Source organism: Passer domesticus, chromosome 4 (assembly GCF_036417665.1).
Source record: "Passer domesticus isolate bPasDom1 chromosome 4, bPasDom1.hap1, whole genome shotgun sequence".
In the NCBI taxonomy this organism is placed as follows: Eukaryota; Metazoa; Chordata; class Aves; order Passeriformes; family Passeridae; genus Passer; species Passer domesticus.
The window spans coordinates 63,694,763-63,721,095 of NC_087477.1; the positions used below are offsets into that span (position 1 = coordinate 63,694,763).

Below are 26,333 nucleotides of genomic sequence, written 5' to 3' on the forward strand. Positions count from 1 at the left end.
ATTTCCATGGGAAGTTCAAAGAGAATAAATTATTTATTACATTCAAGACTGGGCAAAATGTTCATTAAATATATATAGAGACCTAGATTCTAGCTGGAGATGACTTTAGCAATGAACTTGAGGTGTGGCAGTTATAAATATCTGACTTGACTTGCACCCATATAGTGTATTTTTTACATGTCATTGGCTTTATCTCTATTTTTTTATTTTAACTTAAGAGAATCTATTTCCCTTGGCTTCTCAGATTAAAAACAAAACAAAACAAAAGAACAAAACACCAAAAACCAAAAACCAAACAAACAAAAACCCCCTCCAACCCCAAGATTAAGCAGCATTCATTTTGATATTCAAGAAATTTGAAGAAAAGTGAAACTTTCTTCTTTTAAGTTAATAACTGTAATTCAAGAACACAAAATCTCATGTGACACACCAAAGTAATTTGCTGCAATTTGAAATGTTGCAGATCAAATACAAGAATGGTTGTGTTGGTATCTTATGAAGCTGTTTACTTTAAAACTTGGACTGAATGTCTTGATGCCTATTTCTGGTTGAAAAGTACAGCTTTGTCATAAAGCAAAGGAACAGTAAAGGAGAGAATTGGCTCTGGTGTGTATTTGACATTAGACTACCTGAGTTCTATTGCATAATAATTCTATTTAAGGTTCATCTCTTCAATTAATTCAAATTCTGCAGGTATCCCAGAGAGCAGTTTAGAAGTGTGAAGAATTTGCAGCAGGAAGAGGAGACAACTGAATATTGATACTGAATAAATAATCATAGAAAATTACATGGACTAATGCAGTAAAGAGATGATGATCAAATAATTTATATTAAAACTTATCAACTTCTCTGAATAATAAGGCATTATTAGAAGTCTTTCTCACTCCTAAGGCTGAAGGGTCAGGCAAGGGGGAGTGTTTGTGTGACAGGTGTTGGTGGTTTCAGCAAAAAAAATGGAGTCCCGCAATAGAAAAACTGAATTTGAAGATAACTCCTTTCTTTTACTAAAAATTCCATCTCCTCACAGAAGATTTATTTTCCATGCTTCATATGATGCCACATATAAAGGCAATACCCTCTCCACAGCCCTCTGCCCCCCAAAAAAAGGTAAAATCAGAGCTATCAATAATAATTATTTGATTATTAAAACAAATATAATGTTTAGAACAGAACATATTTAAAAACAATTACTCCTTCAATTACAATCTTTTCTCTGTATTCCTCTGTGGAGAACTTTTGAGCAATATTATATCTTTGACATTTGCTCTAAAATCAGTGAAGGCTAAAATATTTTTATTCATACACAACAATAAACCTGAGTGTTCCCTTTATCTTTCATATACAAATTCAACAGCTAATTGTGCAGTATTTATCACTGGTACTTTCACAAGCTTATGAAAGGTAATCGAGTCCGTTCATTACTGACAGATGGGGAGTAGGCAGCCCTGCCTGGTGGAGCAGGGAATAGCAAGTCCAAGCTCAACAGCTGGAAGAAACTGAAGGTTCAGGTAAAGAGGAACAGAAGTGACAGCTGTAAGAAACAGCAGTGCTTATGGTAGGTAGGAGTGGCAAGGAAAGAAATGTGGTTCAAGACACTGTTGACACAGCCTTGGCAAAATTAAGACCAGTAGAGAAGCAAGGAGCAAAACTGAGAAACTGATGAGATCTGTGAGGTAGTTAGTAAAATAAGTGGGATTTACATTTCAAAAAATTATCATCCTTTTTCCTCCAACCTCATTGAAACCCTTTATCTGAAGACATATATATTTTAAATATTGTTGTATCTTTTCACTAGTTTAGGATCATCATGAGCTGGCTTTGTTTTAACAGTTTCAATTTATGAATGGCAATAAAGAGTAGCATTATATTTTTCTGTACTAGTTTTATTGTTGTGGCTAAAAATTCCCTAAATATTTAAAAGTGTGAATTCTTTCTTTTATGACTTTTAAAGAAGTATTTCTTCTCTTTTATCAAGGGCTGATAGATCACGAAATTCTTTCAAAATAGTCCAGACTTTTGTACTCTACAACACATTTGCAAAGTTTTCAAAATAAAATTTTATAATTAATTACATCCTTAAAAGTGTCTTGAAGTTGTAGTAGGTGCTTAATTTATTATTAAGAGTACTATCATAGTTTAGTTCCTATACTTCTAATCAGTTGTAATAAATTCTCATACTGAACAGAATCTAATTCCCTTGAGGACTAAGTATTGGTGGGAATTTTACAGGCTTCCAAATCCCTACGAGCATGCAATTAGAGTTATTATTAGGGTTCTCTGACCTGAATACTCTGCTTTATTGTCACCGCGCTCAAATCATTTAGCATCCTTGCTTCTACACAGAATTATAGAAGGCATTTTCCTTCCTTGTGTTGGAAGGAAACAACTTCTAACCTAACTCCAACCTCTTCGTCATAAGAAGAGATCCACTAGACCAGATTTCTCATACAACTGCCTGACTTCTGTGAAAAACTCAGCTGAAAATGAAACTTAAATGAAGTGAGACAATTTTGCCATACACGCAGAAGTGTCATCGATATCTGGAACAGAATATTCTGTACTCAACTTCAGTTCTTTACACTGAAATTTTTTAATGAGAAGATTTCTATTCATCTTTATTTAAGAAATTATCAAGGAAACCTAAGTCATTCTGAAATAACCAATATTTTCCATAAAGCAATTCCTAGATCTTAATTTTTCATTAATGGCTGAAAACTTTTAAATTCTGATTAAAGCAACATAAATTAATTCCATAACCTCTTTTTTTTTCTGATTTGCAGGGATACTTCAGCTCTGAAGAAGAAGGAAATGTACTTTGACAGTTCTGCTTTATGGACTCTGATAAAATCTCTTGTGTAGGATCTTCTGTTTAAAGTAACATGAACAGGGCCTCTTCCATTTTGTGTCAGGACTGTTCTTTAACATAAATATCTTATAAAAATAAAAGTTTTCCACACCATCATCCTTGCAGAAGCAACATCATATTAAAATCAAACTGGATTTATGCAAGATGTGTCTTGCTTTTTGGAAAGACTATTGTTTGTTATTCTGCAGAGGGGTAGAGTATCTTTGAATTTACAACATACTGGTTAGAGTGTATTTTTGTCTCACCACAAAAGGATATAAAGAAGGAATTATAGAAGACATTGCTTAGACACCTTTTTTTTTTCAAAATGTATCATAAAATAATATTCTATGAAAAAGTTCAGGCCAGGGTGAAATTAGAAAGTGAGTTTGTGAGACACAAGAAATAAAGAACACCATTTTAGAACGGAAGAAATGTTATCCTTCCTAGTGCTTAGCTGGTATCCAGATACAAAGCTTTCAAAATAAACAACAGCTACTCATCAACAAATCAACAAATGCTACTAATTTTTTTTTTATTCATACTTCACTGGTTTAAGCTATCCAAACTGAAGTTAAGCTAACCATAGCAAACAGATCTACCAGATATGTCTTTACTCTGTCTGACTTCCCTATGTTTCTACTTTCTGCTACACCACGGTCACAATGCTACATATGACCTACAAGTGACGATTAACTCAATTAAAAGGTCAAGATATATGCCAAGGCATATTGGTTTTATCTTCAATGACAAAATGGGTTCTAATCACCTTTACAGAGCACTCTGTGTTAGCGAAAATTAGTGACATTTCCATATTGATGAGAATAACATAGCATTTACATGGAACAGAGATATTATTGTTTTTCACTCCAACAGTACAGTTGTTTTGAAACATAGCTGAGTGAAATCAATTGTCTTGCAAACATCAATTCCTCTCCCTTTGCAAAGTGGGGTACAAGATATCACAAATAAAAAGGGAATGAGCACTAACCTCTTCCTTGGCCACTTGCTGGGCGTGCAATAAGGCTTTGCCACAAGATACCAAGAATACAATTTTGGCTGGTTTTCTTTCTGCAAAACAGCGTGAGAGGCCTAAAGTAAATTAAATTTCATAATTGCCAAAGCGAATAAAGGAGCTGGTCTGAAGTGGAAGTCTTTCATAACAGAATAGTAAACAACAGATTTCTATTTCTTCCAAGTATTCCCCTAGGAATTCATGTATGCTATTGATTCAGTCTGCTGGAATTTTGAAGCTATCTGAGGTTAGCAAGGCCTGTCAATACCAAAAATGTCAGCAGGTGAATTCATTATTGTTGTGTCCTTGTATATATATATATATATATCATTTACTTAAAAAAACCAGCAGTATCTCATTTGCATGTATTATATTCAAGGTCAGCAAGTTTGCAAATAATCAGCTCATATAGGAGACATTTTATTAAATAGCAACTAATATTGCTATGACACAGATTTGAGTTATTGGGTCTGAGCAAAGATCTTAAAAAACCTATTATAATTTATTTTAAAAATAGTAGCAATAAAAATTAGGTTTGCTGACCATGAAATTACAAATGTATTATAAAATTCACCACAATAAGTAGGGAAACATTACTGTGTTTTTTGGCAAAAATATTAATTCAAAAATTAATGATTTCTCTTTGTTTTAATATTTACAGATACATATCTGCAGTGTCATTGTGTCAATTATCATCATGTCTTACTCTCTGTGAAAAAATAATACTGTGTAATGGTAACCAGAAATGCTTGATACTTGCACCATATCATTAACTGATTTTATTGATTTTTTTAAGATGCAAATTTTACTTGTATCATTTGTTGGGTTTTGCTTTCAAATCAAATTTTTGAAAGTTACTGTAAATGGTTTTCTTAATCATAGAAATAAAAGGTAAGAAGTTGTTTAATCACTTTTACAACTGTAATAAAGTTTAACATCTCATCACTTTACAGCCCAGTGTATTAATTAATATAGATTTTTTTTAAGTGTAAAACTGACACAGAATCTTTATTAGGTTTTTCAGCTTCATTTTCTTGTAGTTATGCTCAAGAATGCAAGATATGCCTTTTATCAGTCAGCAAACAAAATTGCCACTAATAATGTAAAAAGTGAAGCAATAAAATCAGTTTATTGGGGAAAAATTTTTTTTGAGAGATTTTTTCAGACTATATTGCTTGATAGTTGCCATTCAACTGCTGTATTCAAGATGAAAAAGAGGACTTGAAACTTACTGTTTTAAAGTGCTAAGAGGTAGAAATTGAATTCTTTAAACTAGGAGTGAAACTAGACAAGAAAGAAAGAAAGGTGCTTAAAACCTATCTCAAAATTTGCTCATTCAGAATCCAGCTCAGCTTGGTGGTATGCAGCACTTTGAGTCTTCTGGGGAGAAAAAAGGGAGTAATGATAATTCTTCCACTTTCCCAGGAAAGCCAGCATTTTCTGTTTTACTGCACACACATTTTCTGGTTTGTTGCACACCCATATGAGTGCCCTTTCCTGCCAATTTCTTTTATCATTTTGCTCATTGATTTTTGTCAAGATTACATTCTCAGGATGAGAAACAAGTTCTCTCAGTCACAGTAATTCCTATTAAGACTTTCAGAATCTCTCTGTTTCTGTATCTATCTTACTCTCTCCCCCTTCCTTCCGCTCTTTTCTCTTTCTCTCCCTTAACTGAACAGTACTAAGATTTCTTTACTGAAGTTCTCCAATATTCACCTTCTAAGAAATCTAATAATATGCCCACTGGAACGCTACAAGGTTTTGTTCTGGAAAACTACATATTTCTTGAGTGGGAAGGAAACAAAAAGAAAGGGGGAAAAAATCAACAACAGCAACAATATATGCAAAGTTTCCGCAGGCTTTATTAGTAACAATAGAAAACACAAGAATACTACAAGGGATGAAAATATTAAAACTAAAGTTCTATATACACCAATTTTTTACTATGATGCTCTACCTCCATTATATTATACCCACGATTAAAAGGAATATTCTTTCATAAATGGGTCCATTCCGAAAACAAATGTACATCTCAGTTGAAACCTCCAGAATAACCTACAGCATGCAGATCTCCCACTGTACATCAATACTACCTGATTTATGTTTCTTGGTCACATCTTAAGGATGTGTCAACATATACGTCATACACATTTGTTATGGGATCTGTAGACTGAAGGTCAGTTGCCTATGTACAAAAAAATTATCTGGAAAAGCTCATTCCTGAAGGTGCTGAACCCTCATTTGGTTAATAAATTCTCAAATTACCACTGTTCTTTAGGTACTTAACCTGAGCTACCACATTACAAGGAACAGTAAGTGCTATAGTAAGATACATAACTTAAACTCTCTTGAGGTATTGAAATAATCTAGATATATGTTTAATCTTCTCTGAAGTTGGAAGAACTTGGTATTTTATCACTATTCAAACACATAATAGTCATGCACATCTTGTAAAGATCTACTACACTTGTCAGGGACCCTTATAGTAAAATACAGCCAAATGAAAGAATATCACCTCTACATCCTACTTTTTCATGATTCTTCCACTTGTTTAAATATGTTTCTCATCCCTTTGTACACAAGGACACTCACTATTCTTTTGACATTTTATTTCAAAACTGATCTTTTTCATCTTGGCCTTTGAAAATTCTGTCCAAATTCCAAATAATATTAAATGCTAATATTACCTTATTTTCTATTGGTCATTACTTTTGGCCTTGAAAATTTTTATTCTTTGTTGCCTTCTTATACAGTACAGGTTACACTGTGTATCTTTACTATATTTTTCATTAGGAAATGAACATTTAATCTATATGATACAGAGCATAATTGCACTTTAGAATATTCTTCATTAATTATATTCAATGTAGGAGTAGAAAGTTCAATCATGGATGCAAACCTCAATAAAACAAAATTTTTTGCAACTTCTGAATTTCTTCTCATAATATATAAAATAATTCCTTGTTATTTCGTTTTTGTCTAGAAAAGAGAAATAAAGATCAATAAAGAAATATAGTGTAAAGATAGTAATAAAAATAAATTTAATTTAATATAGTTTTAAATCAAGCTGATTGGTGATGTTAGAGCTAGAACATTTAAAGATTTTGCTACACATCTTCTAGAAAAATACTTTTTTGAGACGTATACTTTTTGGGAAAAATGAATGAATATTATATCCACTTCCTCTTTATTTAAAACAACTCAAGATAATTCACATTTTAGTGCAACACTATTCTATATTTTCAGTCTAAATGAAAAAGAATTTTGCATATTCTACTATATGCTACACTATTTCTTCTGTCTAGAATAAACACCATTCTATCAGTTATTTGACAATCTTTCTTTGAATAACTAAAGGAGAAGGGGTGGTGAAAAAGAACACCAGTGTGAAACATATGAATCCTGGACAACTAAAAATATCTGTGAGTAGGAAAGTGAAACAAATAGAGCGTTGATGCTTCAGTGCCATCTACAATTGACATTCATCATTCTTGTTGTGGGAAGGCAAGAAAAATTAAGGACCCTTGAGAGATTGGAGCAAGATATTGATCAGAGTTTACTGAGCTCTAAAGTCTTGCACTTGAATTTGGAGTAAGTCTTTTCAAAGAGCTGTGTCAGCTAAAACTTGGCTTTCATGGAACACGCGAATAAAAACTAACATGACATGGTTTTCTGGTGAAAAAAAAAAGCTGCTATACAGGGATAGTTGAATTACTGCTATTACAGAGTGAACAAAGTTGTTCAACTTTTCCCTTTTCATTTTATCATAAATTTCAATCTCTTATGCTATGATGTACCTATTGCTATACATCTCTTCATGGCTGTTGATGCCAGATGAGATATAGAGTTAAGGAACTTACAGTTTTACCCTTCAACATTAGACAAGAGAATTACATAAAATTGCTGGTGGGGGGTGGAGGAGTATGTGCATTTACAAATTTGTGTTGGGAAAAACCTTTCATCTGTCAACAGCTTTTACAAGGCAAACAATCATATTTAAACAAAGGACAAAACCCCAAAGAGACAAACATACACAGAGCACTATGGTCAAAGGGATTATATATCACTTAAATGCTTAACCCCCAATATTTCCTAATAGTTGTTTCTGGAAAAACTGTTTAGTCATGAACTGCAAAATGTTTTTCAAAAGAGCTCAGATGTAATTTAGACCATATGAACTTCTTTTTCAAAACCAAATGCTAGATGCCCTCATTTCTGGTTATTTTCATATGCAAATGGTTTTGTTGCTTCTATTAAGAATTTACAGACAACAAACAAACAAGAAAAATTATTTGCATTTTCATTGGTTTTATCAGCAGTAGGAGTTTTATTATTTATCTCTGTGATGCAAATACAACCCAGTGTTTGTTTTTAATTTAAGGTGTTAAAAGGGTTTGAGATGATTTCTGAAATTAGTTAAGTTTTTTTTTTCTGAAATGAGTTTAAGATATGCCTTTAAGATCTTATGACAAACTGCTTAAACAAAGAAAAAGTATTTCTCTATATAGACAGAAATTAAAGCACTAAGGTAGTACTAGTAGATCTCTATTTTTTTATGAAATAATATATTAATATATTTGCTTCATTATTAGTATTTAACTATATCATGTCTATTGTTCCACTTATTTGAATGTGCAAGGTATGGAAAACACAGTAAATGGGTAACTAATATCAGAAAGCTTTATATTTTTCTGTTCTCAGGAAGGAACCAAGAACCTAGACCAGCTACCAGTTATATGAATATAATGAGCATGCTGTATTAGTATGAGACCAAGGAAACTTGGCTGCTAAGTAGAGTTAGCTAGTAAAAAAGGCTTGAGGATAGCGGCGGATGCAAAATTCTCCCCTTTGTAAACCTAGAGACTATTTCACTGAAATTTTGAGACTGTAATTGTCATACTCTCATTATGTGCAGTGTTCTGAGCGTATACATTTAAACTTAGAGCAAAGAGCTCATTGTAAAAAAATTAATATAAACTTCTAACAATAGATCACCACTTATCACAGATCACAATTGGAAACTGGATTTTCCAGTTAAGCAGAGAATTTACACATAAAACCTAATAGCTATGTGCTCAGGAATAGTCTGTGTCTGAGCTCTACTCTTTCAAGAGGTTTTGGTAAAAGAATGCCCAATTTCTGCATCAAGAGGAAGTTTATCTCTGGATTGATTTTGAACTAATTGGACTCTGAATGTCTGGATATGTGCACAGGCACAAGTGTAGCTTACTAGTGAACCTAAAACTGAAGCTCGTCATTTTCTAGGTAGCCTGCATGTCCCAAGGCACATAATAGCTGGAAGGATAGTGTTTTGGGGGTTTTCTTTTTAAGATCTCAGTGACAGTTCACATCCAAAATAAACCAGTTTTAGGTAGCTATGTACTAAATTTAAGAATCTAGTTCTGAAGTAATGAAACTTGTTTCAAGTTGTCTAAATGCCTTCTATACAACGAACAAACAATCAAAAAAGAGCAGAAAATATAATATATAGGTACTGATTAAAAAAACCACTTTGCTTTTAAAGAAACATACTAAGTATCTGAAGAAAAATGAATTTACATTTTTTAAATAAATGCAATATTTTTCTACTTTGCTCAATTCCAGACATCTATAATTAAAAAGCAAAAAATAAAAGCCCCAACAAACAATAGAACCCCCACACCAAAACATATACACACAAAAAAACAACAACAAAAAAAACCCCCAAAGCCCAAACAAAGCCCCTCAAAACAAAGTAATTAACATTTGAAAGCCATAAAATTGTAAATAATTAAAATAATCAAAAGAGATTTTCTGTTCCAGATATATCTTACAAATTTTTTCTTCAATAAAATTGATAGCCAAATCATATGTGTTACTTGAGATCTTTGGAGAACTACTTTAAAATTTTCTAAAGGGTGTCCTGATGAACAATCACTTGGTCTGTGGAAAAGATTGTGAAAATATGTGGTATCCATCAAAGTCAGTCCTAAACAAAGAAAAATGAAATTGAAAATATAAGATTGATTAATCAGTGACTTAGAGGGCTTACTAGCCAATTCCCACACAGGAATTATTTTTTCATGTTGTTGAATGACTTTCTGCAATTTCATGCAGTATTCCTAAAAAACATAAAATAGTAAAAATATGCAAACTCATTCAGATAAAAAAAATATTGCCAGGCTAGTAATGTTCTGAGCTGCCTCATTTTGTCTGTAATAAAACATTTTGTGAATACATCTATGTTTTCTGGTCTGCATAGAATTTTGATTAACTTAGAAAGCTGTAGAAATACAAAATAAAAATCTTTTTCTTAATAGAGAACTCTGTGTATATATGCATTAAAAATGGATTAAAAAGTCCTTATTTTTGCTCTCTTGGAGCACACTTCAAATTATTAGGATTCATTTAGGGACTAAAACTGCAAATTCCTGATTTAGTTTGTGTCAGTTGGGGTGTAGATATTTGGGAGGAATCAAATGCATCACCAGCAGACCCCTGATCTTTTACTGACTTTTACATCTCCTAGTATCTCCCTGAATCCTGCTGCAGCTCATACTGAATCAGTCTTTGCCTCCCATAAAGAATCAGTCTTTGCCTTCCATAAAGTTCAGGATAGTTGCTCTCCAACTAGTATTTCCTGAACTGAGATGCAGGACCCAGGAGTGGCACCTTTCAGTTACTCCTTTGACTACTTCACATTAGCAGCTTCCTATTTGATATTTCTGTGTAAGGCCTGGGAAAGAGGCTGTCCAGCCCTCCTGCTCTCCTGGCTAGATGGGGAGGACAACTTGCAGGAAGATGTAGGAACAGTTTATCAACCTCTATTGGGACCTAATCCAGCGCAGCAACTCTGCCAGCTACCCCAGTCCCCCTCCTCTGCTTGTGGTTTGTTTTCTCTTTTTATCCCTCTGTGGTCCTCTTTCAATAACTCTTTTCACATTTCTGTTTGCATACTGTGCAGGTTGAAACTTATTTCTGTGTCTGTGATCTCTAAATGTGCAGGAAATTTAGCTGCCAAGACCTGTATGTCTACAATAAATAAAAGACTAAAGAACTCAGTCTGTCACAGCTTGAAAAGCTGGGATATAAAAACCCTGCAAGGCCCGGGCTGACAAGGTTGCAAAGCAGAGTAGAAAGAACTTTTGTACTGGGCTTGTAATGGTTGTGGAGTCTGAAAACGTTAGATGCCAAGGCACATGGAGCTGGAATAGATGAAACAGGGTGAAAGCAGAAGTCAGGAACCAAGACAAAGTTGCATTGTTTCTTTTCTCTTTTGAATAACAGATATACACAACAGGTAGTGTACTCATTTAAGCTTAGTCTGCTTGCAGAAAAACGACTAAGCATCACCCCTGTGTTTGTGTTAATGCCAGTATTTAAGATGCCATACTCCCAGACAACCTCAGTTTTTCTGAATATTGCACAGAAGCACAACAAGCAAACACAACCAGATAGCACTGATAATAGCATGGAAAGAGGCACGTCTCACCAGTTTTCAAAGAATATGGACAATCTATTTTTCAGAAATCCATAGCACTCATTTGTTACAATGCATATTTTTTGTTTACTTGTTTTTATCTGATTATCAATTCCTCTCCACCATTTCTCTCTGACCTGACATCAATTACCATCTGCAGCAATATCCTGACCAGTATTCACATGAAGTAACATGTAATGTGGAATGATGGGCAAGTATTCACTTGAGTGGTGAAAAGATACTTTGTTTTTAAAAAGTAAGTACTTTCCAGCAACAAAATGAGGTACTTTTATAATGACTTTTTATAACTGAAAACACAATAGAGTTGCCAGGAACTTGCGCAGACAAACTTGGACAGTTTGTCTGGCATGCCAAGTATAGGAAAAACTACAGTAACGGAGAGCACATAATTAGTTTCTGCCTTATGCCTGGTTCTAAGCCATGGCATTTTTCCTGCCTTGAAATAACACACTTCAGATCCTCTAAATGGTGAAGATCATAAAACATACCTTACTTTACACTCAGTTTCAGTGAGGTAAGTTTCACTGTAGAAAGAAAATATTCATCATGCCAAACAATTTGGTCATCAGCTACAGATAACCAGGAATATGGAAGTATCCTTCTATCTCCTTCAGTTTGAAATATGTGTATTTGACAAAACAAGAGTATTAAGTGACCTTGATTAGCTGAGAGACATAATAGCCAGGTCTCCACTTAGCCTAGTGGCTGGAGAGGAGAGCCATGTTTTAAAACTAATGTTGCAATCACATTGAGATGAAATTTAAAAATATGTCCTAAAAAGAGAGGAATTCTTCTGGACAGTCTTTTTTAAAATAGGAGAAGAAGAAGAAGAAAAAAACAAACTAAAAACCAAAACAACAACAATAACCACAACAAAAAACACCTCCCCCAAAATAAACAAACAAAAAAACCCCAACCAACTAACCAAACAAAACCACAACTGCCAAAACAACAACCGAACCTCCGCCTAAACAAAACACTTGTATTTCTACTTATCTATTATCTTCAAATGTTCCTTGTGACTTTCATGATGAATATTTTAATGCTTTTCATTAATGAACCTTACAATAACACAAAGCTCAGATGCCTCCTGAATAAACAGTAGAACAGCTGTACTAGATAAAAAGAGAATAACCACTAAAATAGCTATCAGTTAATAAGGTGTTAGAGATAGTGAGGAAGTCTAATAGAAAGTTGAGAAAATTAACTCCTAACACTTGGATTCAGTTATTAAAAACATTTAAAAGGAAAAATAAAAAATATAATAGATTTAACACTGTTATTACAAATACTCATAAATAAGAAAATTACCATAAATGCTGCTATAACATTTCATAAAGCAATATCTAGAAAGATCAGTAAATATTTATAATGGAAAAGACATGAAATTTCTTTTACAAATCTCATTGTTGTTGTCTGTTAGTTTGTGAGAAGATAATGAGTCCCTTGAGATTAATACAAGGTAAACCAGGGAGGAGGGGCTGCTTCAGAGATCAAATCACTCTTTCCTGTTGACCTAGTTAGAGCTTACTTCTCAAAAATAGGTTTGTTCTTTAACACTGTCACATAACCCTCAGTGCAAAGTAAAATAGGAACAAATTCAATAACACGGGGAAAGAAATTCACTTCTTGTTATGCTGTGTTCTTTATAATGCACATGTAAAAGGAAACTTAGAATTCCCTTATTTCAGATAAGAAAGAAGAGAAATTGCAATATTACTTTCATACAGTCTTCATAATACAAAGCAATCTGTTTTTCAAGTGAAGTGCATAAAAGATTGAGGAATTTGAAGTTCTTTTAAATACTCCAAGAACCACAGATGAAGTTTCTCTAAGCTTCCACTAAATTTGTTTTGATAGACAAGTCTCAGTTCAGGCCTGGCTTTCTGTTTATGTCTTTCTCTACCAGTACAAAATGTAAGTTAAGTGGATATGAAATGCAATAAATTCAGACATAGCCCTTTATACCTACTGTGCACTTATTCTGTTTTAGCTCAGCTGACAATAAGGCACCTTCCTGTCTTCTATGCAGAGATATAAAAAAAAAATTTATTTTATTTGTTTTCATTTTTTCTGTCTTTAAGGCACTGGTCATGAGGACTTATGGAAAAATAGACTATGTAGCAAGACAGATTTCTTCAGACAAATCTGCCTTATTTTATATTGTACCATGTTAGTTGTGTTCTGCTTGTGATTTGCCAGAAAGCCCTTAGAGATAAAGGAGAAATGTCAATTATGCTAAATGGAAAATGACTTGGATAATAAAAGTACAAAAGACCAAATAAAATTAAAATTTGGCAAAAAAGACAGTAATAATATCTCTGCAGGATTTATTTGGTATAGACTTTAACCCTGCTGGCACAGACAAGAGAAGTGAAGTCATGTCTTAAGGCGAGGTTAGCCATGAGCTGGTGACCCCATCACAGGACATGCTCCACAGGTTCTGACCAAAGCCAGCTTCTGGAAAGTGGGCCAGCAACAATTACAGACTAGGGAAAATGAAAAAAGCAGATCTGAAGTCCAATTCCTGGGGTCCACTTAGGACCAGCAAGACACAGGTCCAAAGACAAGCTTGGAACCAAGTCACAGTGCACCTCAGGAGACAAGGTGCCTGCACGTTGGGCATGAAGTCACATAGCAAGGAGAGACAAGGCTGGGGACAGGCACACCTTGGGCACAGCTCACCAAGAACTGGCTGCCCAGGACTGAACTCAGCTGGGCATCCTGTGTGCATGGGCCAGGGCGTGGATGACAGGGCAGGTTGAAGTCATTAAGCCCTACTAGTGTCCTTATGGCTCTGAGAGCTGAGAGGGGTAAAAAGACAGAGTTTAAATTCTTGGGTTTAATAGAATAAAACAAAAAACAACAACAACAACAGAACAATAAACTCTCACAAGAATAATCCAAACCCTACAATATTTTCATTTAATCCTATTTGATACACTAAATCATACTTGATCAACTAATGAATTCAGTAATAATCTTTGTATCATCAGGACTGTTTCAGTGAGTACAAATTCTTCAGGGATTTTCAGGCTGTAGAGGAGCAATCTAAAAATATTTTCTAACTGCAACAAAATATGAACTTCTTAAAGTATTTTTGTTCAACAAAAACAATGAAATGTCAAATTTACATCAATTTATATCTAATAACATCTTGGTGTTTTTAATAAGAGACATTTCTTTGCTAAATTTGTATTCCTAAGAGACTGGTGAAATATCTGTATTACTTTTTGAAAATAGAAAACCCATGCTGGGAAACATGCTTGTCTTATATCCCACAATCACCTGCTGTGGGATTCAGTGATTGGTGTGTGGAATGAAGTTCATTCTCAGCAAGTTTGTGTACAATGAGAAGAGCAAGCAATTTGCTGGAGGCTGTTCTTCACAGGGACCTGTTCACACTGGAGCCATGGTCTGACAGGAACTTCTTGAAGGTAAATAAAAACAACTGCAAAATTCTTCATCCATGTTGAAATAACCCTAGGCAAGCAGTAGAGACTGAGTGAGTGTCACCTAGAAGGCATTTCTGCAGAAAGAAATCTAGGATCCAGATGAAAAATAAGTGGAAAATGTCCCAGAAATGTGCTCTTGCTGTGGAGGGAGGTCTAATGCATCCCAGATAGTCTAATTTAGAGTGTAGTCAATAGCATAAGGAAAGATATTTTCCCCATTTATTCAACACTTCTAAGATTCCATTTGGAATCTTGTGTCCAGTTTTGAGCTCTTCAGTGTGAGAATATTGCATACTAGAATACTTGCATACTAGAATAAGTCCATCAGAGACTTAAATTTTGAAGCACAGAGTACATAAGGACAGGCTGAGAAAACTTCTCTTGGTAGGGGTCTGGATTAGAAAGCTTCCACGAGTCTGATACAAAAAATAATGATTGCATGATTCTATATATATAATTTTTAATTTGGCTATGTTGGAGAAAATGATGATCTGATCTAAAGACATAAAAAGTCTGAGGACATAAGAAGAATTATAATGTATAACATATTATGCTTAGAGTATAACTGTTTATACTTAAGAAATCTTAGTCAGTGTCATATCTGAAGTAACACTCATAAAGTAGTTGAAATTCTGAGTTATGCTTTGTGAACCTGACAAGAGAGGAAAGAATCATCATGAAGCATGAATATATGTACAGTTATATAGATATATATACACTTATTATTTTACAGAAATAAATGCACAGATAAAAAAGAGAAATCTCAGTCCTTATGTATGCAGATAGGCACTATTGATATTGTAAATATGAAAGTCTGTATATAGCCACAGCAGTCTTCAATACTATGTGATTAAGACTTAATGCACATACAGGCAAAAAGGACAATTGGAGAATATTAAGAAAAGAACAGGCCAAGATTCTAACACTGATAGAGTAAGAAGGATATTAAAAATGTTCCGTCCTGAAACAGAGATAACAGGATACTAACATTATGCTGAAGTATTGAACTGACTTGTAATAAGTTTAAAATTATAATGTATATTGGAATGGAATGACAAAAATACCAATTTCACGTCTCCTCTGGATTTAAGGCATTTTCTAGTGATGATTTCTAGAGTAACACATTTCTGAGCCTAAAAATAACATATTTTCACATTAATCAAAGTAATCAAATTTTAGAAATAATAGTGCTTGTGTTGCACTATTGCCAATATATTGCCAATATATTAGCTTAGATCGTGAAAACCCTGAAATCAACTATGTGCCAACAAAAGTTGCTTATTCTAACATCACTGCCTAAAATATCTGAAGTGACACTCAGAAGGTGTGACAAGAAATATGTCCCAGTACTAACAAAGTAACAGAACTATTAATGACATTTTTACATTCTTATTAATCATGAGCATTTGAGTACTCCCAGATCTCACATAAAATGAAGACAATAAAAAGTAGTAGGATGAGTCTATCATTGAATTATTCTAAGGCAGGGAAAAAAACCCCTCAAATGCCTGTATATCTGGTGTATCCAATCAGGTTTGCAAAATCATACTCAAACTGATAGCTGTAAACTGAATTGCAGAAATTTTTGGGAGCCAGGGAGTTTTGCAGCTTTGAAAAAGGTCAGGGAAAGCCCCCTTCATGCTTTTGGCATAGTGAGATCACCAAATCAACTTCCAAATCTAGTGTACATTAGGAAATAAGATTTTCCTCAATGACTCAATAGATATGTATATTAATGCACGTTATATTGTCCATTTAATAAACATATATTAGATCATTTATCATAAATACTCTGTATATTATACTGATATGTTTTTAGCAAAACATTAAACTTCATGACAAGAAGTCTACCCTGATTTATTTCATACTTTTCAACACTCCCCACAATTAAATTTCTTGTCTAAAAAAACCCAAACCAAAACAGAAAAAAAAAACCCCACACACACAAAAAAAACACTCCAAAAAACTACAAACCTGAAAGTTCTCAGACTTTCCCTGTAAAAATATGCTTGCAATAATTAGGCCAAAGTTGAACAGATTATACCTTCCATAAAGCTTCATGTTTGTTTTCCCAAATTCACTTTTACCTGTCTTTAAAAAAAAATTATGATATTTTAATTATTCACTGAAATAATACTAAAAAAATTGCATGCAATTAGAAAGTTTTCCCTCAAAAAATTAGCACAAGTTCAGTTAGCAGAAGAGTCCTCAAATTCAGCTGTAAGATGCCCCAGCAGAATTAATAACACTCTTTGCCTCAGCAAGGTCAAGTAGGGATCCTCATTCATATTTAAATTCCAGCTAATATTCAGAGATACGATTTTGCATCATATTTTCCAGATCTAATTAATAACATCTGGACAACTGGGAACAGATTTGGAAGTGCTAAATGTGCAACAGCTAAGAAATTCATATGCCAGATGAGAGAAATAAGGAATGGAATGGAAGTACTCAGAAGAATAAAAGAGATTTTTTATAAAAGAACTTCTTGCTTTGTTTCATTCCAAAACTATGAGGAAGCAGAAAAGGGAAATACAGTAAAGCAAAGGGGAGATCTGGGTCCTGATCCTCTGAGCAACCAGGCCAAGTATCCTTAGCAAAGGATAATTGGAAGAAGTATCATAATGCATAACTGCTAAGTAAGAGAACAAAAAGCTTAGGTAAGAAGACCAAAATTTGTGATCAATAAGGAAAATTAGAGCTATTCATAACAGAATTCAACTAATGGGTTATCTTGAAGGGACAAATGCAAGTGTGGTGAGGAAAGCTAATTCTTTGAAATAGAAAAAAAAAAAAGAGGAGAACATGAGATGAATCTCATCCCCTGCATCCATGGCACCCCTTTATTGATTTATCCAGTCTCCTTACAGAGCCAAAGCTGACTCACCTTCCTCTGTTTACCAACCTGCTCACAGTTTACCTTGCAGGTCAAACAAGTGGCCCAAACCGTATGAAGACCCTGTTCTGACCACTTACCACATGGATCAATTCACATGAGAAAAATAATACCAGCAGCATTTTGAAAGTGCTACTGGTGTAACGTAAGTAAATTCACAGAGAAAATTAAGGCTTGCTGTACTTTTAATAGAGTCTGTGAAAGAGAATAAGCTTATCTTAGGCTGCATTAAAAAACCTTAGCTAGGAACTTTGAGCAAACAAACAAAACAATCCCACAATTTAAGGCTAAAAGTTTGAATCAAATGCAAAATGTCTCTTATTTCAGAGTTGTATATTTTAATTACTGACTAGCTACATGTAAAAGCAAGAACTGTCAAAGTTTTGTGAAGCTCAATAATTTCCATGCATCACAGACATATAAAGGAGCTAGTGCTGCATCTCAAAAGAAAAGCCACTGTCAAACAAATAGTCATTATATTTTCAAAACTGACAAAGAGGCTTATCTGTTTTAATGTTCTGTGACTTTGAGCTGTATTTGTCCAGAATAAAAATGGCAGTATTTCCCTTTCCATATACCCAATAAAATGTTTGGAAACTGATAAGAAGCAAAAGTGTGCAGGCTTTGGGTGTCTGCAGATGTAAGTAATGAAAGAGTTAAACTGCCAATATTAGTTTGTATATAAACAGGATAAATTCAATCATGCAGAGGAATAGAATCCATACGAAATGGAAAACAATTACTAAAGGGAGAAATTCCATCACCAGACAGGACTGCAAAGGATGGGAAGTCAGAAATGAAGTGAATAATAACCGTCTAAATGAAAACTGTCATAGGACATGCAGGACTTGCACAGGATAAGATAAATGATGGTACATTTTCTCAAATAAAATGAACCTGTAAATGGTCTACTGAACATCACACAAATGTTAAAAGGAAATATTCAGCCCATTGCTGGAGGATTTGTCTGTACAACTAATACAATGGAAGGCTGGATCTCTAGTAGTGCAATGATGACAGGTGGTTTCCTTTCATAATAGCTTCAATATTGTGATCCAGTCTTAAACCACTATAAAATGCAATGCATTTTATTGTTTTGGTGTAAATAATCCCTGGATTTGACCTGACGTCACATCTCATGACATCTAAAAGTTCCTTTGTATAAATCTCAGTGGCTTTTGTGTGGAGAGTAGAAGAAGCAAAGAAACAAAGGGCAATCATTTATTACAGGGAAAAGCAAATCAACCCCCAAATTAAAATATATAATAAATAAACTCCATGTACATCAAGGTTACAGCTGAACAGACCAAATGCTGTAGAATCTTGTGTTTAGGCATGATATTTTTTCTAAATTATATTACACCAAAAAATATGTATTTTAATACAGAAATATAGCAGGTGTACTCAAAGTAAATGGCTTCATTCAGGGAACAGTTTCAGTTGTATTTTACAAACCAAAAGCAATGCTACCCTTCTCCAAGAAATGTAGTCTATTGAAACCTAAGAAGCTATAGATGTTAGTAAAGTTTCAGAAATGTTTTGAACAGAGAAGAATAGGATGCTGAAATAAACTAATCCAATGGCATCAGTTAATTGAAGATAGCAAGATTTGTTGTCACAGCATTATCTCAGTGTTGTCTACATAAGAGGATGATGAAGACATTGCATGAGTGGAAAATAGTGGCAGTCTTCTTTTATTTCTGCAGGTATGTTTGATAAGGGGTGAGAGAGAGTCTTTGCTTTCACCACAGCATTCATTCTGGTTCTCAGTAGAACATGATATAATACTCCACAAAAATATTTCATTCACCTAGTTCTCCTGTGAAGTCTGTGCCTTATGTAATTTTAACATTGTAGGCTGAAACAAGAATGTTTCCTGATTAATTAAAGCTTTGATAATACAAAAAAGACCTGTGTGTAAAAGTTTGCTTTTGTATAATATTTTTTACAATATATTTCTGTGTATTAATTTGATCACATGGGAAAGAGTTCTAGCATTTCTAAATGTCTTTTTCCAACTTCAAATTCCAGCAATATTTTAGCAGATCAAATACATAATTGCAGATTCTTTCCTAGTTTTAGTCAAATTGATATAAACTAATGTTATTTATTTACTGAGGCATAAACGATGTTCACATTGTTTTATGTTACATCTTACTGCTATTTCATATACCATAAAATAAAAATAAAATCTTAGATGTTAGCAATAAACACAGGAGAAAAACAGTTCTTTGGATAAGTTCATGCTGTGCAAAACTGGTTTTTCTTACTTTTCTAGCTCACTTTACAAAACCAGTCTTTCAAAAGGAATTCATAATTCCATACATACTTAAAGCAAGCCCTCCCTCTGAGACATGCAGGTCTTTACTCCCTCTGCTCCATTTTACTCTACTCATTGTTTTTGTTTCCTCAGAGTAGGAAACTGATCAGAAATAATTTTTTTCTGTCTGTGGTAGTTTCATTTGGAGCTTTTCCTCAGGCCTTCTTAATGAAAATTTGCAAAAACAGAAGTGACAGAGCCGGGAAGGAGTAGGACAGATCATTCTATTGGTTGCTGTTTGATTTGGGTTGTTTTACAGTACCTTAAAATATATGGGAGTCACTTTCTTAGATGCATACTCATACTGAATAAATATGTTGGAATTGTGTAAGACTTGCAAAAGTAAAGATATGCTTTTTTGAACCATGAACAGCAAGTGCAGAGCTAAAATATTTCAGTTTAAAACCAGTGTTGTGCTGCAAATTTGAAAAGTGCCACTGTCTTCTGAAAGATATCGAAGACTTGAAATACCCTTTTAAATTATAAGAGGAGCCTTTAAGAATCACTCCGCACCATTCTGTTCTGAACTTATGCCTTTACAAAGTGTGAAGAGCCTACTGCAATGGGACAGTGAGTAAGGGGACTTTTTATTTCTTCTTCCTTCACCCCACATCCAGGGACTGGATTATATGACATGGTACATATCACAAAATTATCTTCTAAATAAAGGGGGACAGGTTCTTAGTATCTAGTCTTCCAGATATTACTCAGTCCAGACACTGTAGAATTTTGATGATATTAATATATCATTTGCAGAACTTTAGATTGTGTGCCAGCCTAGCAAAAAGGGAAAAAGTGAACTGAGAAGGGTAGTAGAAAAGATAAATGACCCAAGGTCATGAAGTAGCTTCTGCTAGGTCAGAGGACTGAATGATAGAAAAGAAAACTGGATTGGACAAGGCAATATGAACATGAAGCTAAAGGTAATTCATCAGATTAAGAAGTATTTGTAGAACACTATTTGTAGAACACTAGTGGACACTACTGTGATACTGAAATTACAGACAGAGAAAAAAAATACTACGTGCAATAGTGATGTCAAAGAATAATTTTTTTGGAGACACCTTTATCCTTGTGACACACTTTATGCTTTGTTAGGGGAAAGTTCTGATCTATAGCCTCAGCCACTGCACATTTAAGAGTTGAGGAAGCACAGAGCAATTTGACCCTTTTTGTTTTCATTTCTGTAAAATGAAAATGCATTAGCTCTGAAAACTGTTTAAATCTGGTGTTGCAATTGCTTAATCAGAAAAGCTTTTTCCTCTGATGAACTAGTTGTTAGAAGCAATACTTCCAAACAGTCAATAGAAAAATTGAGCCAAATACTTCTGTAGTGATGTTAGTCCTTGGCTCCCATACTATGTCCCTGCAGTAAAGTGCTCTGAAATTAATTACAGTGTGCAACCCCCACAGCAAACCAGAGGCATTAGACATGATTAGAATTGAGTGCTGGAGCTCTCCTTAGCTGATGTGATTCTGCTGCATGCATCACCACCACCCTACAGTGGCTATTTGAAAGCAACAGCCTTGTCATTGTACTTGCACCGTACAAAGAAGTGTGCTATTGAGTATAATAAAGAACTATTATATAATTCTGCATATGTGTGCCAGAAATGTTTGCCTATAAGCGCATTGGAAAAATACTATACTGCTAAGAAAAAACAAACATAGAAAACCTGTGTCTCTAGACAGGAATTTGCTAGGCTCTTTCTTAAATGTAGGAAGACATGATCAACCATATTCCCTGATTTGGAGCATCCTAAAACTCACAGTGTTGATGGCTTAGGGATTTGTACTCAAGACCACGGCAGAGGCAGCTCTAACTCTACCTGTTTTTCTCCTCTGCTTGTGTTAACACCACAGATTTTTAAAGGAAATGAAAACTAGTTCTACTTTGGCAGTGCTGAACAAATGTAGAGAGGGAGAGGGGAGGGGTAGGTGACAGTTCTTGTTTCTCCTTAAAATTTGAATTCCTCCTCAGGAGAGCAACATATTTTAAAGAAACAAAGATTCTTGCCTACTAACGTTCATAATTAAACCCCAAAAATGTGCCATTTCTGTCTACATACTGGTTTAGAAGTAATGCTAAATTAACTTTATAATTTCTATTGTGTTGTGGGCTGCCTAACAGGCAGTGTCACAAGCCAACACCCCACTGTGCTAGGCATCACAAACAATGAACAAAAAAGACTGTCTTGGTTCCAAAGAACATTTCAGCTGAACATTTTAGCTCACAGAAAAAGAAGCAGGAGCCAAATGTAAAGTTCAAATATAACAGTATGCAGTATCTCAGCTAGTTCCCATGCCCATCTGTGTGTCCTGTTTTATCTTTCTTCTAGTTTTCAGCTTTAGAATGCACCTTGTCGTTTCACAGCAAAGCCACAGTGATCCGAGGAAATGTGAATACAAGCAGAAAAAAATCCTTGGACATGCCTGGTTTTCTCACATTATTTACTTTATTTTTTTCAAATCAACCAGAAGAGTAAAAATAAAGTTTAGAGAAATAAAAAGGTTCTCACAAAAAATGGTGCCTTTAGTGACTTTCCACATATTTGGCAACAATTATAAAGTCGTGTTAAGTAAACAGAAGGTGCCATGATGCTCAGTCCCACCTCTGTTTTTTAAGTATGCAAGCTCCAGTAATCTTCACCATTGATCCGAAATTTGTTTGCTTATGCAAACAAATTATCTGTCAATTTCATTGACATTATCTGATGTCAATGAAACCATCACAGAAGAATTGAAATGGCCCTGGAACTACAGTGACCAAACATCTTATCATGCAGAGCAGAGGATGGACTATGAAAGGGAGAGAGAGACTGGAGAAAATGATTACAGGTTAAAAACAATTCAGGTGTGTGGGTGGAGGAGCATCTAGGCAAGGTCTGTGAAAAGTGAGAGGTGCCCTATTTCACACCCTTCGGTCCCTGGAGCCCCTAGCCCAGTGTGGCTGTCAGTCACTGGCACACCTGAAGCAATACCCCACACTTGCCCCTTGAGCCCCCCTCTAGCCATAGAGTGCTGACAAAACCAAAAGCCCCACCTAGGAGGGAGTGGCCACAGGAGGCTAGAGCAGATAAAAACCAGAGACGCAGATTACTATGTCTCATGTCCTTCGGTTTTAAGGTAGGTAAGACCATACCAGATCCAAGACGTGGTAGCTCTATTTTGCTCTCTGTCTTATTGTCTCCATTTCTACACCTAACTTCCTCTTCTTGAAATTCAGGCAATTTATAGTTGGATGGGTTAGAGTTTGCTAAGTTAATACTTTATGAAAAGAGTTATTTTGATTGAATGGTTGCTTTAAATTTTGCCAAGTTCCTAATCGTCGTGGGTTGACCATTGCTGGACACAAGGTGCCTGTCCACTAAGCTGCTCTGCAACTCCCTTTTTGGCTGAACAGGGGAGAGAAAATAAGATGGAAACAAGGTCTTAGGTTGACATATGGCAGTTTGTGGAAACAAAAATTAAAGTATGTGCATGTATAAGCAAAGAGGAAAAAAGCTTTTTCTCTACTCCCCATTCTCAAGTGATGTTCAGACACTTCTCGGGAAGCAGAGCTTCAAAATGTGTAGCAGTTGCTTTGGAAGGCAAACACTGTAAGTAATGAATGCCCGTCCTCCATTGCTTTTCCTTGTCTTAGCTTTTATATCTGACCAGACATCACATGGTATGGAATACCCCTTTGGTCAGTTCTGGCCAGCTGGCCTGGCTGTGTTCCCTCCCAGCCAGGATCCTGTTTACTCCCAGCCCTGTGATGGGGGTGAAATATTGAGAGCCCTGCCCAGCAGCACCCAAAGCACTGCTGTGCTAGCAGCACCTGTCCAGCTACCCATGCAGAGCACAGCTCTGCGATGGCTGCTATGAGAAAATTCTATGCTAATACACTGTTCTTCAAAGGTTACAAGCTTTTTTTTCATCTTCTGAGAGCAATGTCACATTTCTCCTATGCCCCTAACTCAGGGAAAAAGTAGTACCTGAAGCCCCTTTTAAATAAACTCACCAAGCAAGGACTTGGGATTTTATAGAGGTGGTGCTCTTTAGCGGGGATACCAAGTCTCTAAAACTTAGAAATAACTATGAACAAGGACAATATATGGAATAAAGTATATTTATCCATATTGATGGACTGTGTATATTTTTAAGGCAGGCATGAGATTTATGTATCATTTGAAGTGTAATCTGCAGTACTTTCACATTGATAGAATTGCTTCTCATGGAAGTAGCTATGATATGGGATGGTTTCTGTGGAGTGAAAATGCTTTTAAAGTAATCTAAAAATTGTCTTCCTAGGCTGTTAAAATTAATCTGTGGAGAGAAAATCAAGCCCTAGTAATCGTATGTTCATCATTCCAGTTTTGGGGTAGAAGGGTAGGGAATTTTTTTGTTATACTTTTTTGCTTGCTATTAAGATGCACACATAATTGTCATAGTAATCACTACATAGCTCATTATCTCTAATTTTCTGACTAAGAAAACAATGTGAATAAAACTTTCATAAACCAGGCTTGGGATGAGTTAGCTACCACTTGGAGTTCTGGTTCTTCTTTCTCAGATTTCCAATGAATGCTCTTCCTGCTCATTGTTAGCCGTGGCATTAGCTTGACCTCCATTGCACCACTTCAGAGAGCTGAACTGAAAAAAAGCAAACCTAGATTTAAAGGAGAGCTGGCAGCAGGGAGGAGTAGAAATACACCTGGGAATTGTAGGTAGATCTGTGTTCATGCACACAGTGTCAGGGAACAGTGAGCTGGACTACTCTCAGGGGACATGGGAAGAGAAAGGGGCAGGAAACAGGAAAGCAGAGCTGGTGAGAGTAGAAATGGCTCCTGTTCAAGAGTCCAGTGCTCATCGGATAAAAGCAAGATAACAGATTGAGGAAACCAAGATAACAGTTCAGGAATGGGGCACTCCTATGGCATGACTGGAGTGGGGACTGCTGCACTTGGTGTGGGATGCAGTGGGATTCTAGGTTGTGGGCAGGGCTGGGGAAAGCCCCAGGGAGACTGAATAGGTGTGGTCAGACTTGGTAATGCCTTGACATATGTGAGCAGAGAATGTTTCCTCTCAAATGTGAGGTTTGCAAAGCTACAGTTCACAACCTTTTTACAAGTGATGAATGAGGGAAAAAAAAAAAGAGCAAGTAATGTGGCTTTTCAGTAACAATATTTAATTTGCTAATCTCAACCCTAATTAATTTGACTTTGGAGAATTGTGTTTTGATTTGAAACACAATATGCTGAAACACTGATATTGCATCCCCTGTTAGACATTTACACTTTAAGTGTTCCACATATAGATTCTTCTGGATCAGTGAATTGCTTGAACTCATGCTCTTCTTCCTCTCATTCATGTTTGAAGCTATTTAGCACACAGGACTGCATCAGAAATTCACAATTTGGACTATGGGGAGAATATATATTTCCTTTGGAGAATGAATAATAGTTCACACTACAGGTCTTGATTCTAAAGGTCTGATTTTATGTTTAAAAACAAATGCAGATATTTTAAACAGGTTTTCAATGACACTTTTTCAGTATTCCTATACTGAAAATACAATTGTGATTTCCTGTGGCTATTGCCTAAAGGAACAATCCAGTGTTGTCTGGGAGATAAGGTTCAAATTCAAATCAAATGGAGACACTGAAGCTATTGTTCAGGTAACATCCTGATTTGTGGGTTTACTACTCTGAAAGATGTCACACATTATATACTTTTTAATGCAATATTTAAGGTCTATCTTCATTTTAATAGGGTCATTTTGTAATTTCATTTCCACTCTATCCAAACAAACTCATAGTAAAATCAAACAAATATTTTTGTTTGCACTAAAATTTACTCCTTTAATCCAACTTATTCTGGTATAAAATTTATACATAAAAAATGTGGGGAAATATTTTTTATTATCAAAGAAAGTTTGAGTTAAGCTATAAAATTTAAGCTGAAGACAAATAACAGATTGTTTATCAATGAACAGAGAGAGAATTTAGTTGCCTATTGTGTGACATTTTTAATCAGTTTAAAGGTTAATAATAAAAATTATGGAAATAATAAACCATGGAAAATAAAATTGGAGCATTCTAAATGAAGATTTTCTTTGTTATATTTACTGGCTTCTACTTTCTATGCAATTGAACTGAACTAATTAAAAAGTATTAAAACTCTAGTGAGTTTATAATAATTGAATCTAGTAAAATGAAACCTATTAAATAATTTTATTCAGTTACAAGCCATATAGGGCATATTGTAAATGTCAGCCTAAATGACAATGCAATGTGAACCCAAGAAAACAAAAAACGATTGGCACACTTTAATCAAA

General features: G+C 34.8%; 1 long non-coding RNA gene across 1 annotated transcript in view; it reads right to left on the reverse strand.

Moving 5' to 3' along the window:
* Positions 1–23,779: 23,779 nt before the first annotated feature.
* Positions 23,780–26,333, reverse strand: part of LOC135300055 (uncharacterized) — a 35,584-nt gene continuing 33,030 nt past the window's right edge. Inside the window, exon 5 of the long non-coding RNA XR_010361926.1 lies at positions 23,780–24,649. This is a non-coding gene — a long non-coding RNA (uncharacterized LOC135300055). The remainder of the gene's footprint in view (positions 24,650–26,333) is intronic.